This window comes from Nyctibius grandis, chromosome 2 (assembly GCF_013368605.1).
Source record: "Nyctibius grandis isolate bNycGra1 chromosome 2, bNycGra1.pri, whole genome shotgun sequence".
NCBI lineage: Eukaryota > Metazoa > Chordata > Aves > Nyctibiiformes > Nyctibiidae > Nyctibius > Nyctibius grandis.
The window spans coordinates 25,528,781-25,543,307 of record NC_090659.1 but is presented as its reverse complement, the minus strand read 5'-3'; the positions used below and the strand labels follow the sequence as shown (position 1 = coordinate 25,543,307).

Sequence of the window (14,527 nt, the reverse complement as noted above, 5' to 3'; positions counted from 1 at the left end):
TAGAGCCACTGTTGTGCCTACCACAGAAAGCAAAGCAAAGCAAGTTGAGTAAGCCGATATTGAAGCTTATGATGAATAATCTAAATTCTCCCAATGTTTTCCTGTAAGAATAGAAGAAACTTTTCTTCAACTAACAAATTACTTTAAGTACAGCTGTTGGGAAGCAGACACCTGTGTTTAAAAAGAAGCAAGTAGAGCCCCCCTTCCTTTCCCCTCCCTAAAGGGTTGCAGGGTACAGTTGTCTCATACAGCCAAAACACTGCACCAGCGTTCACATGTACCATATGGGAGGTAGCCATGGTATTCGGTGTTTGACTCCCTAACACAGCAATGGGCTCATTTATCTTTTCCACTGGCATGTTCTTCAAGTCGTTGTGTTAAGTACTGCCAAACATTAAACACCAAGTTCTTCACTTCCAAGACCAGAGTCATTCTCTTCATCTCATTTCTCTTAAAAACCAGTTCAAACAAACCAGAAAAGAACAATCTCCCTCCCTGCCCCCCTACCCCACTATCATTTGTTGAATCCCTATCTGGCTTCTGTACAGCCATGTGCAAGCAGCTTTGCTGATGACCATGCCTATCACAGTCATTAGACCAGTACTTAACTGCCTTTCAATGCACAGCTTGGCCGCTTCCGGACAAGGACCCAAAGCACATACAAATAGCATAAGGAACAACAGAAACGTCAAGTATCATCCTCAAATAAAATGGTTTGGCTCCACTTCCACAGCCTCTTTGCTTTGAGCAAAGTCTGGAGCACTCTGGTATTTCTCCCTTACATTAAGGACCTTGCCACATTACACACCCAAAAGGACACATCCCTTTTTACAAGACAGAAAGCTGGAGACACTGCAGCATGTTGCTTCTTCAGCAACACTTCTGCATCTGACATGTATATTAAGATCAGCTAAGTGAAGTGTCTAGGAAGTAAACATCTGCCCTAGCTTAAGACAGCACATCTCAGCACTATCCATTTTTTCTTTTTTAAAGTATACCCATATCATGTGCATATTCAAAGACCTGCTGGTAAAATCTTTTTTCTCCCTTCTTTTCCTAAAGCACCTTGTAACTTCACAACATGGACCTTTCACCACAAAACTGCCATTTTCTCCTGTGCAGCTGCACTGAGAACTGCAGGCAACTTCAGTACTCTCCCTGCTTCTACATCCTCACCAAGTGCCTACTTTTGACAGCCATGCTGCAGGACAGTCCTTGTGTGAAACCCAGCTCAAACCAAATGGCACACTTTCATTGCCTTTTAGTGCCTTACCTCGCAGCGTTGTTTGACTTTATGAAAGTCAGAAACCACTTCCCACAGTATTCATCTTTATCTTCTCTGATGGAAAAGTTCTTAAATGCTTTGCGTCTTTCTGGGCTCCCTCCCCTATTTACACACCTCTCAAGTAAAGGGCAATAAGGTAGATGTCCTACAGCTTTCTTGGGTACAGAGTTATGTGTTGAAGCTCCATGTTCACATGAATTCTCTCATATCCAAAAGATACTACGTGCCTCTCAGTAGGAGGAATACAAACTTTTTCCTTTACCCAGCTTTCTACATCCATTAAAATCCTAATGATTCAACTGCTTCGAGACTTCTACCTCTCCGTTAAACATCGCTGAAATGGGCCACCAAGTTCAAAAACCATTAGAAGGGAGAACGAAAGAGACGGAGTGATTCAATCAGCCTCATTTCATTAAGAAATCAGGCTAAAAAGATGCACAACATGCACTAAGCACATTACAGGCATTTCATGAAACATGTAGATATTTATGAACTCAAAATCAAAAATTAAGCCATTGATCATTCTATAATACAGTATTTCCAGTTCGAACTCCAAGTTTTAATTAATTTATTGCTGTCACGTGTGTACAATTCCTCTGAAGTTCATGAGGTTTGCATGAATATGAGCATGAAATTAGACATTGGTCCATTGATTCTAATATTCCAGCCCAGTTAGAATTAATGTGTTTGACAACAACAAAAACCGCAGCCGCCAGTACTTCTATCTCTAGCCTTTTGCCTTCAGTTTTTCTGAGCATGCTGTTGCCATTTTCCAGCTGCTTCTGCTCTACCATACCATATTTATCTCCACTTATGAAACTAATTACAGACATCTTTTGCTCTGAATGTGTTGCCCCCACCCTGAATTCTGGTATTTTACCTACCTCATAACATTTTTGCTAGTTGGGGAATTGAGTGAAACCCTTATGATACTGAATTCTACCTTTTACCATCATATTTTAAAATACTGTATTTTTCAGACAGAGTTTGGTAAGCCTTCCTGATGCCTGTATAAACTTGGCAAGCCCTGTCTGTGAAGAAAGGCTAATAATGTTGCAAGTCACAAGCAGTACAAAACGGCAGTTTGTTGGCCATGTCTCATCAAGAGTTTCCTCACCTTTTTCCAGAATTCTACAAACTCTGCTCATTGAACACACACAAGGAAAATTAAAAACTATTTTTTTATTTAAAGTGAGAACTATCTGTTCCATGAGCTGCTTCATGTGTATGAGGAGGACAGGTACAAACAGCAGCAGCTGTCTTCTCTCCGTATACTTTCTACCCTCCAGATTTCTCTGATGACCCGACTTGGGCTACTTCTCTTTTAAAGGCAGCTATGAAAATCACTAGCATAAGCACCTGTTCCCTCACCTCCCCTTACAAGATCAGAAACCCCAAGAATACTAACCAGCTACCCAACAGTCAAGGCAGAGATATGAAGGAAAGCTTTCAATGCCACTGCCTATACCTGTTTGGTGGATAAATAAAAGTACAGGTGCCAGTCTGGTTATTCTCAGAATTACTATGTTGAGCATCCCCCAGAAGTACTATGTTGCCACAGGGGCAGCACACTATTTTCCTGGACATTTCTGGGACATACCTCACAAAAATATGTTGATCATCTTATAAGTCGTGTTCAATGCTTAGAAGTAATCACCTCAGTTACCTCTAAGAAATAATTTTTCCTTGCAGAATACGCAATAATTTCCTAGCTAAAAAAGTGCAGTGGCTATCCAGCTTTTAAAAGTGTAATGATATATTCATAGCAAATACTCCTGATATCAGAAAATATTCAGGAAGAAAGTAGGTAATTGATGGTCTTCCATATATACTTTTAGAAGTATAGTTTTAGAAGAACCACTGGCAACCACAGCTGTCTAAGTAGACTAGAAAACATAGCTTAGATCAACAGCAGTGAGTCAGTAGAGCTAAAAAGCAAATGAAAGGAAATGAAGTATAACAACAGTTCTGGTATCCATTTGAACAGTCTGTACTAAGGATTCTCCAGATACTCTGTAAAAATAGAAAACTATTCAATAACATCCCACACAGCATTACAAACTGTCTACTACAGACCTAGCGTCTTAAACCTAAGCACGACAGGAAGATTATCTTAGTTTCTCACACAATATAGGTCTAATTTCCCTGCACATCCCTCAGCGAAATGCAAGGCTGATTCAGAGTTCGTTAAAAATCCTGCTTGTCATGAATTTCTAAAATTGAAGTGTATGGAAGAGGACCTTAAGCCCAACTTAGGTCACAAAGATGCCAATTTGTTTCCGAGTTGTGAGAACTGGGAATACGATCTCAAAAAGAAAAAAAAATTAGATGAGACCTTATTCCTTGAAATGTTGTCAGTCTTGGCTTTGAAACAGCACCACAGCCAGTTTCTAGAAAAGGTCAAGAGTAAAATATTATCACCACTATCTGTCTGAAATATATTCATTATTTTGGTCTTGATCTAAAGTCCATTAAATCATAGAAACTTCCACTAGCGTCAATAGGTTTGGCTCAGTATCTGTAGAGATTTTTGATGAGATTAGTCTATTTCCATCAAATCAAAAGCCTTTTGCTTGACTCGTCATCCTAATAGGATGCCAATACTTCAAGGTTAAAAACAAAACAAAACAAGCTGTGCACATTGCTCTGACATTCATCGCCATTTAATGGGCATACAGAATGAGAGGTCCTGAAGAAGTTATTTCATTTTCTTCTGCCACAGGTAAATTCTAGGCATTAACTCCAGGCATGATGTGATGGTCACTCTGAACAATGACAACCACATGAGGAACACATCCTCAACAGAAACACTAGTCCCTGTTCACGCCTCCTCCACTCTATAAATTTTTAATTTTTTTATTAAAAGACTGTTAGTTTACCAATCAAACTTTAGGAGAGAGTAGGTTACGAAATAAAACACATACATGAATAGTTTCCACGCACCAGCAATCCCCATTGAGGAGTGACCACAGAAAGTCATCCCTTCACCCCACAAATGCCGCACTAGGGCACGGCCCCACTGTGGAGAGTCCCTTGTGTGCTCAGAGCACCTCCCACCACAGCGACCTCCCCCCACTGCCCTGTGAAGAGCATTCATAAGAGGTCCACACCCTACCGGGACTTCAGCCCCAGCACTCCTTCCCGCTTTTAAGATGTGGGGCAGCTTCCTATTGTGGTATGGGTTGCTCAAAAAAGAAAAATTAAGTCAAGATAAACTCATATTTTGTAGATAGAAGACCATGTAGATAGAAGACTATGTAAACAAAGCAAAGAAAAACATTTAAACAACTTGATGGAACCAGAAGGGGATAAAATAGCTCTTGATACTACATATTACTGCACTCGAGGGGCAGTTTTCCCTCTTCCCCACCCTAAATGAAGTGTTACTGACATGATTAAGCCTCCTTGCCAGCTGCAGAGAGCACTGTGCTTATGCCTCTGCTAGAGCTGAATTTATATTTTTCTAACTTGTTGCTGCGATATTACAGCTGAAAACACAAGCAATATTAAAACGGCTATTTTCCAAATTTAATTTCAAACATTTCCTTTTATTGTACTTGGCATATATGAAAAAAAGAGAGCAAGTGTGCACAAATTCAATTTCTCCTCAGCATACACACTCAGTTAACTCATCCTCTATTTAAACAAATGGATCAGATAACCGAAATGAATCCCGACTTGCTTAGAAATCTGCCAGCTGCAGAGCAACCAACACAAGGAAGCAGAACTGCTTGAGAAGCCTCCCTCACTGCAAGCATCTCTGTGAATGAAGAGAACAATGGTATTTTCATAAGGATTTTCTGTTCACAACTGGGAAACTAGGGAAATTCTGTCACGAGTTCACTGGGTAAAACCAGCCCAGATAAGACGCTGAGTATCCCTGAACTAGGCTGACATCAGTTTTTCTGCAGAACAGCCTCACCGTACTTGCAAGACACCGCAGGATTCTCCGTTGACCTTTCCAGTGAAGGAGTCCCACTACTTCAAAACCTGTTTGTGCATGCATGTAACTTATTTTTATTTCAGGAAGACAAGCATTGCCTTATGTTTTAGTAAACTCAGGATAGTTTCTATTATAGTATGTCCTTTACAACTGCTTGTAGGTGTTTGACTGCTGTTTCTCTCCTTTATACATGCACACCATTTGTCATCGTTCGGTCTGCAGTCTGGCACTTTTGCTTCAGTATAAACAACACGTAAAGTTAATTTTTCCTAAAGCTGTAATTACAAAGCCTTAATTGCATATTAAATTTAGATTAGATAATAATTCCCAAGTTCTGCAAGTTTGCCTCATTTCTCATACAGATGGGTTTTGTGCTATATGCGTATTTACAGAAACCTGGGAGAGCCCTTGTAGAACTCAGCCTTAATAAAACTTATCCTACACTTGACTATTACTGATTACAAATATTTACCCAACTGCAAGCATTTGAGCTCAAGTTCTTTCTTTGACCTGCTTGCCGTCAAAAGGAAAAAAAAAAACCTGTAACTTACCTTGTTCTACATGGCATAAAATTAGCCTCATTTTGAAAACAAAAGACAGGTAGTCACACATTATTCCTGGTTTCATCTTTAATGGAAAGGGGAAAAATTCAACAGTTAGGGGCAAAAAATAAGCGTTTTTCAATTCTGGTTGCCCGAACCAAAAAGAAATTGCACTTGAATTGCCTTACTGCAGCACAGCTAAGCTAAACTGCAAGTTAATGTGCACATTTTAATGCACCGGCTTCCCCATTAAAGGGTGCTAGTAACCCAAGAGCGCAACAGTGTTCCCACACCCCTCCCCAGTGCTCCCTGCTCTTCCCGGGGGCTATATAGTGCTGTGTATTTGCCTTTCTTTGCAGCACTACAGAGGTCAATCTCCCAAACACTGCCTCCCTGACGCAGCCATGCACAGGGATGTGAGCCATTGACCCAGGGCAAGAGGGAGCCATGTTCCCAGCAGCCTGTTGGCATGGCAAGACGCAGCGGGAACAGGTCTCCCTGGCTCTTAGGTGGAAGGGGAGAAGTTAAGCAAGACTGCAATTTAAAAGAAAAAAGGATAAAAACAGGGTAAAATATCAGCCAACAGCAAGGCATTTTACGCTGAAAAACACAAGCTAGAACTGTGTCACGTTCCGTATATTTTAAGAAATAAATAGGAACAATTATTCCGTCTTGCAAATTCCCCATGCCTCCAGACAGACAGTTAAACGTGACTCAGTCAGAAATAGCTGTCAAACACCCTCTGCCAGTCTTGTTCCTTCTCTTGGGAGCTTGTAAACCTCCCCCCTGCCTTTTCTGTTTGTTTGGGGGCAGGTATTCACCCCCCTTTGCCACTTTAGATAAAACCCAGAAGCTTCTGTCACCATGAAGGGAGAAGCAGGGGGCTAATCCTTGCTAGCTTCCCAGTTCCCTATTCCTTCCCTCACATTACACTCTCCTTTGTTACACAACCCAACAACTTCCCAGGCCTGTGCAAGATTCCCTCTGTGTGCCACAGCGGATTTATGCCATTCAACCATTGTGCACAGCACTACAGGCGTTGCCTGCTCATCTGGTATTCAGTTTGTATATCAACCCCAAATTCTGAAAAATGCAGTCAAGTTTCCAGCTTGCACAGGTTTTGAGAGCAAAAGCAGCCTGGGAGAAGCTCTTCGACAACTCTGCACACTCCAGCAGGTCTAACAGAACCACTCCAGTTCTCTAAAGGACAGCCAAATATTTTCTGTCCTGCAAACTGCTCTCTGCAATTTCACTCTGAGTGCAACAGCAGGGTGTCCTGCCCAATTCAAGTGCAGCAGATGATAGCCGACACTGGGATGCGATACCTGCCAAGCAGTACTGGGATGCTCTTGGTGCTAAATACTCCCTTTTCTTTTCCCAGCCAGGTTCACTCATCAATGGTACCCAAGAAAGGACTTCAGTAGCACCTTCGGTAAACATTGTGCATCTCTTTATTCCCTATATGCAAGGGAATGGGTACCTGTGAGAGCTAACAGCTAGATGGAGCTTACTGCGTAGCCCAGCAGCAGCTCACACATCATTTAACCACTGCACTGGCAATGAACAAAACTGGCACCAAGCACAAGACATTTAGGCAGGTTTAAATGCTCGTCATGAAAAACAAGCCAACAAACCTGTAATAACCACAGTATCTGCTTGCTTCTGACTTGCTCCAAACTTACACTGCAGGCATGGGAAATCTTTTCCTCAATGATAAAACACAGCTTTAGGATGCTGTAGACACAGAGCACGTCCCCACAAGGCACCTGTCAATTGCCCACTGGCTTGTGTTGCTCACGCTCTCTGCTGTTGCTAGGTGAACTTGTGTAAACTGTGACCTACCAGTCTGTGTGTAGTGCCACAGTGATGGGGCCTTAAGGTATCTGGGCCTCAGCTGGCCACTGTGGGGGGTGGACAGAGTGGGGCAACAGCCTATACCTGTCCATAGAGATCTGTTCTAATACCCCCACCGCCACCTCTTCCTTGAACCTCAGCACGAGCTGAGAGACCTCCCTCTCTCACAGGAAGGAGAGGATATAAAATACTTCTCCACTATGCAGCAGCGGGATTAAGTTGATGAAAACATGCATGCCCACTCCTATGGCTGGGGCTGGAAAACCTCCGTTTTCCCCATGACAGGGGACCCCAGACCTCTGGGCAGGGGAACAGGAAGCAACATGCTTCTCCCTGGAAGGAGGGTGATGGAGGAGATGACCTATTTTATCCAGGTTTACGGCTCACGCTGTGGATGCTCTGGAGGTCTTGTAGATTTGGTGATTTAGCACCATACTCACACCCCTAAACAACACTCCTCAGCTACCAGCAGGTCTCAGTATGGTAGGGCAAAATTCCATATAGGCATGGTTTTGAAAATCACTTTGTTTATATATATATGAAAATATAAATTATATACATAACATATATAATCACATATAAATACATAAAAATAACGTACATAGTTATATATCTATATTAAATTAGATATATAACACGCACAGGACATAGCAGCAATTTCCAGGATAGCAGTTGTAGGCTTGATAGAATTTCATTTTAACCCAGTAGTTACACGAGTATTTGGAAAGGGTGGGAACTGGAAGCCAGGAGACTCCACGATTTACAAGTGACGACAAAAGGCTAGGGTGGCCATAATCAATATTCTTCTCAAGTCAGCTCATTATTTATTCCATCCCACTGCAGTTTACACACCTATGCAATTGCTACAGAGTATCTGTGATCCCACAGATCTGTGATAAAATTTACATTTTGACAGAAGCACGAATCCTCCTTTTTTCAGGCAATGTGGCAAGAATACCAAGTTTCTTCCCTCTCCACAAAACTAATTGATGCCCTTTGAATTTTTCCTGTTAAGCCATGACACAGATTATCAAATACAGAGTAACAGGAAAGTTAAAATGAACAGTTTATATATACTTTCTTCAAAAAGGACAGAGAAAAAGTAATTCTTCCCAGTTCCTAGAGAAGCAGTCAATGCCTCAAGCCTGTCAGTGTTTAACAGGTATTTGGACAATGCCCTTAACATATTTTGACTTTTGGTCAGCCCTGAACTGGTCAGGCAAGTGGATTAGATGATCATTGTAGGTCCCTTCCAACTGAAACACTCTATTCTGTTCTAATCTTATCTGGCTTGGAATAGATTTTCGCCTTGCATTTAACTTCACAAAGGCTACAGAAAATATATCTGTGATAGATCTTCGGTTTCTCCTAATTTTGTTCTCTCTGCAGATTACTGTTATTGCTTCACAAACACCTGGAATATTGGGGGGCCACTGTTGCACTGCCCATCTCAGGTGCTGACACAGTTCTCACGGCTGCGACGGGCCAGGAGGGGCTCAGAGAGCAGGGGCCAAAGCCCAGAAGCCCGCCTGGCACCCCAGCCAGCTTCAGCCCTACAAACTTCCCCTCCAGTTTATGTGAAGGTGGGCAAAAGCAACAACATACCTACATATTGTGAGACAGAAATACAAGCCAGGTTTTTAGTTCGATTGGAAAAAAATAATAATAGTATTTAAAAAAAATTAAACACACTCCAGTTGCTTAAAATTATGAAAGTAGACTGAGACCAAAACTTACTATATAATCTATTACAAGCATGTAATTAACCACAGAAATAGCTGAAGCTGTAAGTTGTCTCAGTGAGTTCTCAGTATAGCTGAAAGAAGTGGCACTTTTGTAATTTTGAAAAGGTCAGGACTTTTGCCCCACCTGACCAGAGGTCAAGTCAACATTTAACCACCAGGAAATCACATTCTGCACCTAGCAGCTCTATTATTTTCAGCCTTTCCTATGGAGCAAATGCTGATACTGACATTTTCCCCTCAAATGTAAGCACTTTCAATTCCTCTTGCAAAGAAAGAATTTTTGCCTTAATTACTTCTGGTTTCAATAGAGCTAGCAGGTGTAGTGAGACTATTTTCTTCATTTCAACTAGTTCATTCAAAGTTGAAAACCTGACTGGGAGTTGAAAAAGGAAAGAGCCTCTTGCAATCTCTGAATAAAAAACAGGTGGGAGAAAATGAGGTCTCTGAATTTTAAATAGGCCCAGACTTGCCCTGGTACTTACGTTTTGTTTTTTCCCTTATAGTAGACTTCTGTTCTTAAAGTGAACATGTTCTGGCTGTGGCTACTCTCTTTAGTGAGAAGAATACTGTCCAGAATGGAATTTCAGAGTAATTCAATATCCCTCCAAGGCTTTCATTCTTTCTCAAGTTATTAGGCTAGATAGTTTGCCTGCACAGGTGAAAATGCACTTTTATGAACACAAAAATCTGAAGTTACTACAATTACGATCGGTACTGTAAACCAGGATCTGGTCAGATTTATGTCTAGATACTGATGGCAGCACTTTTTAAGCATTCAGTGAACACTACAGGGAAAACACTAACAAATATTTAAAGAGAAACACACTTAGATAGTTTGTGATCACCTTGACTCCTACTTTCTAACCTGAGATAATTACCAGATACAAAGCAGATGTTAAAGTCTCCCATTAGGTCCCAAATTCTGAAGTTTAATCAGCTTTAAAAAAAAGTTCTGTTTGTTTTAAAAAATCAGGTTAAAATATAACTATTTCAGTGAGAAACTTTAGTATTTTTATATTTTGATGTAGGGATTTACAATTTGACACAAGATTTGCTGGAGCACCCTCTCCTAAATCACCTGCTCTGATTGGTACAGCTCCTAAGTTGCTAAAAATTTCAGAGTGTCTCCACCCTCAAAGAGAGAGGTTCACTGACACAAAGTGGCCAGAGTGCTAGCTAGCTAGTAGCTAGTTGAAGTGGCAAATAACAAAGTAATTAGCCACAGTGAGTGACTTCTTTAAAATAGCAGGATTCTTTCTCTAGATAGTCCAAATAAATTTCATAACGCCAGTAATCCAGCACTCTTCAGAGAACAGCAAAGGATCTAAAGAAGTACAAGTTCAATACTGTATAAAAAGGCATGCTTCAGAAAACGTTGCCCATGTCCAGATCAGTGTATGGTTTCCTCAGTCACAAAAGTGCACAGCTCCCAGCTGTCCCTTGGAGTCACTCCCCTGAACGGAGGGACATTTTCCAAAGTGAGCCATACAACTGCAACACAGAAAACCTGACATACGGGACTGCCACTACTGAGGTCAACAGTAGAGTAAAATTACAATCTGGTGTTCTAACATCAATTTGATAGCTAGCTACTACCATATCAGAGACATAGTTGATGCCACCACCACAACACTTTGATTTAGTCAGGCAGGAGGAGCTTACTAATTGCCAGAAAAAAGCTCTGAACCAGGCTGTTTGTTTCCTAACTCACTGGGCGCAGGAAGGAAGGAAGCCGCATCCATATGCACACACACGTCACAGCGGTGCAGCTCTCCTCAGCTCTGCCTCGTGCATCAGCTTCCTTCCACCAGATCCACTCCCAGTGGACGGGCAAAGCAATCGCTGGTCAATCCAAAAATTCCTCACACACATCAAGAGGATAGTAAACCTAAAATATCTCTGGCGTATCTTGTCTCTTCTCCATGTAAACATCTATTTTCAGCAGTGTAGCTTCTATTATTGATCTCTTGAGAACAACAAAGATTTTGTTTCTAATTATCCCCTCACCATAGCAATATATGTACCAAGTAGAAAGATGGTCTATTTAGTAAAGTGCATTTGATGCTATTCCTGAATACAGATTACAAAATAGTATCCTAATGGTCTGCAAGTTTTATTTTTATAGTTATTTCCCAAGAACTCAAGTTCCCATCAATTTTCTGTCATTACAAGTCACTTCCTCAGTTGTGTTTTCTGCTAAAAAAATTTTGAACAAGTGCTATTACAAGAAAAACATTTTTTCCCCTGACATTTCATTTCATACTATCGTTTCTAGGTAGTGTTCTCCACAAAGCTTCCCCCTCTCCTCTGTGTTAATGCATTCTTTATATCTACACTCTGACGACATTTTTGTCATCTTACCTACTCCCATATACGCAGCCAGTTCCTGTGCGCATTTCATGATCTTTGCCTCACGTCTCAAAGTTTTGCTTTCAGCTTCTAGTTTTATAAATATATTGGACTGTGTGAAAGCAAACAGAATACATGCATGACAGTGATACGGGGGAAATGATCTTTGAACAATTACCCATGAACATATATTTCAGACTATAGGACAAGCAGGAGAAGGAGAGCAACCCCAGCTACTGATAGCATCCATTTCCCTGGCAGATTCCTAACACAAGATGAGAGATCAGCTCTTCACATAGAAAAGGCCAAACCGTGGACACCTGCATATGGTTTAATTCCCTCCTTTCCAGGCAAAAAGGCCATCAACAAAGAAAACCCATGGGCTGCTTCCAGGTTTAGTTCGGTTTCAAGGCCACCCAACTTCAGATGTCTTCTTTGCATTGTGAACTGGCCTCTCCCAAGAAGCAGCCTCCAGAAAAGGTGACCTACTGCTCATTTGGACGTGGACTAATAAGAAGGCATCTCAGTTCCCAAAATTTCGGATATGATTATTGGCCTCAGTATGAAGTCAACTTGGGATGTCACGTCAAAAAGCCCAGTCACTGACACAGCTTCTCTTGCCTGTTTACCCTCTGTCTGTCTGCACTACCTGAACACAGCCAGTGCAAAGGGAGACAGTACTGGATCCACCCTGCAGTCATCATGTTGAGCACGTACAGGACAGCCATCACAGACATTCTCTCTGTATTAGGGGCCCAGGTCCTTCAGGGCACACACCCTCCCAGTGACAGCTCACAAGGGTCTAATTGGAAGAGCCCAAACACAAACACTGGGAAAATCAAAATCTTCTCACTAACAACAGCCCTTCACATTCCCAGAACTTCTTCCGAAGGAATTAACAGCAAAGCCCACTCCTCACCAAGGCTTCCTTTCTCTCTTTCCAGACATTAAAAGATGACACCAATTTGTACTACTGCTAGCCGTATTAACAACAAACGTACAGTGGTTCAGCACTGGAACAAGTTGCCCAGAGAGGCTGAGGAAACTCCATCCTTGGACATTTTGCACTGCATAAAAACCCAACTGTACAAAGCCCTGAGCAACTCGATCTATCTGTGAAATAAACCCTGCTGAAAGCTGCCTCTAACTCAAACAGCACGCCCTGAAGGTCCCACCCACCTATATTCTTCTATATTTTTTTTTTATAATGAATGCTCATAAAATTACAAACCCTCAATTACAATCTCCATAGAGAAAAAGGATGCTGAGACCTCATATTTGACCACGGGAAACCATTCTGAGACCTCTTTCCTCCTTGAAATGTCATCAAGTGAGCTCTACAGGAAGGTAGGCAATGCACATTTAGCAATAATAATGAAGTCCAAACTGCCCGAGTTTTCACTCCACTTCCCAGGTGGCTTTTGCAGCCTGCAGTGAGCTTTGTGTTGCCATGGCTACTCTTACAAGCATTTCAGTCCTCCTTTAAAACTAATCACATCACAGCTGCAGTACAGACCTGCCCTATCAGGTAACTCAGCCACAGATTCATTTTTTTCCTCTACCATCTGTGCAAATCCAAGATTTGATTTTAAGCGAGTTCATCCTTCTTAAGACAGATGCAAGCTTAACTATTACTTACAGCCTTTGTTTCGCTACTCTTAATCTCTTCTCTAGCATTAAAATGATATCTCTCTCTCATTGTATCTCCCAAATTTCAGAGTGTTAAGTCATATCTGTTTCATATCAGTCTGACATCATTTGTTCGCAAAGGGCATCCAAATCAGCCACTGGGAACCACATGCCTGGGGAACTGCATGTTGCACATCCCCAGTGAAACGGGAACAGTGCCTGCCTCTCCAGACTAGAGGTCTGCAGCAGAGCAACCACTGCAATGGGCATGATCAGCAAAGTCCCTGAGGTCAACTCAGTTTGTGTTCAAGAGTAAAAAAGTCTGTGTCGTATTGACAGCTGCTCTTCCAGTCTCTCCTCCAGCCTTTAATATCTCATGTTTTTTCTAAGCTCCAACTCCGACCAATATATAGGAATCTCCATTTAGTTCATGCATAACAATTGCTCTGGTTGCAGAGAAGAGCTTGAGTAACCAGATACTCATCATTAGAAAGCAGCCTGCTGAAGAAAGGAATTTAGCAAGTAGTTCCAAAAGCCCGATTCCCTACAAACTTGTATTTTAGTGTTGGCTGACACTTTTACAAGCTCACATGTGTGTAGGGACCCAGATATCAAAGACACACAACTTTATGTCATATCCTTTCCCTAAGGTGAGGCTCTTAACAGCCCCTTTCTTGTCTCCCCAGCTACCTCCATGAAACTTGTAGGATTCCAGTTATTTTGGAAACACTTCTCTGCCACCTGCCAGTCAAGCATGGCTGGAAACCCTTCAATGGGTTCAAAACATATGGCTGAGGAGAGGGACACAGCATAAGACTAGGGTTTATTTCCATAGTGAAGCATGCTGAAAATCTGCTAAGCTCAACCCCTTCAAGACATCAAATTTAGATACACAGCAATGCTGTGTTAGCCTGGATAAACTCATGGTTTATGCATGTAGGCATGGTCACAAAATTCTTTGGATAATGAGTTTTTAAGATATTGACAATTTCCACGTTTGCAGATCCACAAGCAGCAGCCATAGCACAAAAACAACCCCCCAAAATCCACATTGAGAGCACTGCTCAAAGCTTCAACTTCTCTTCAAACTCCTCATGTATTTGAATACTCTGTGCTCTTAAAATTGCATGGTTTGGTGCTACGGGTGTGTTAGGAAGACATCGGCTGTTTTAATCTCTAG

At 41.7% G+C, this 14,527-nt stretch overlaps 1 protein-coding gene across 2 annotated transcripts in view; it reads right to left on the bottom strand.

Annotated features, from left to right (window-relative positions):
- The window catches only part of AGPAT3 (1-acylglycerol-3-phosphate O-acyltransferase 3), a 94,510-nt gene that overhangs the window by 20,280 nt on the left and 59,703 nt on the right, over positions 1-14,527 (bottom strand). The window lies entirely within an intron of this gene.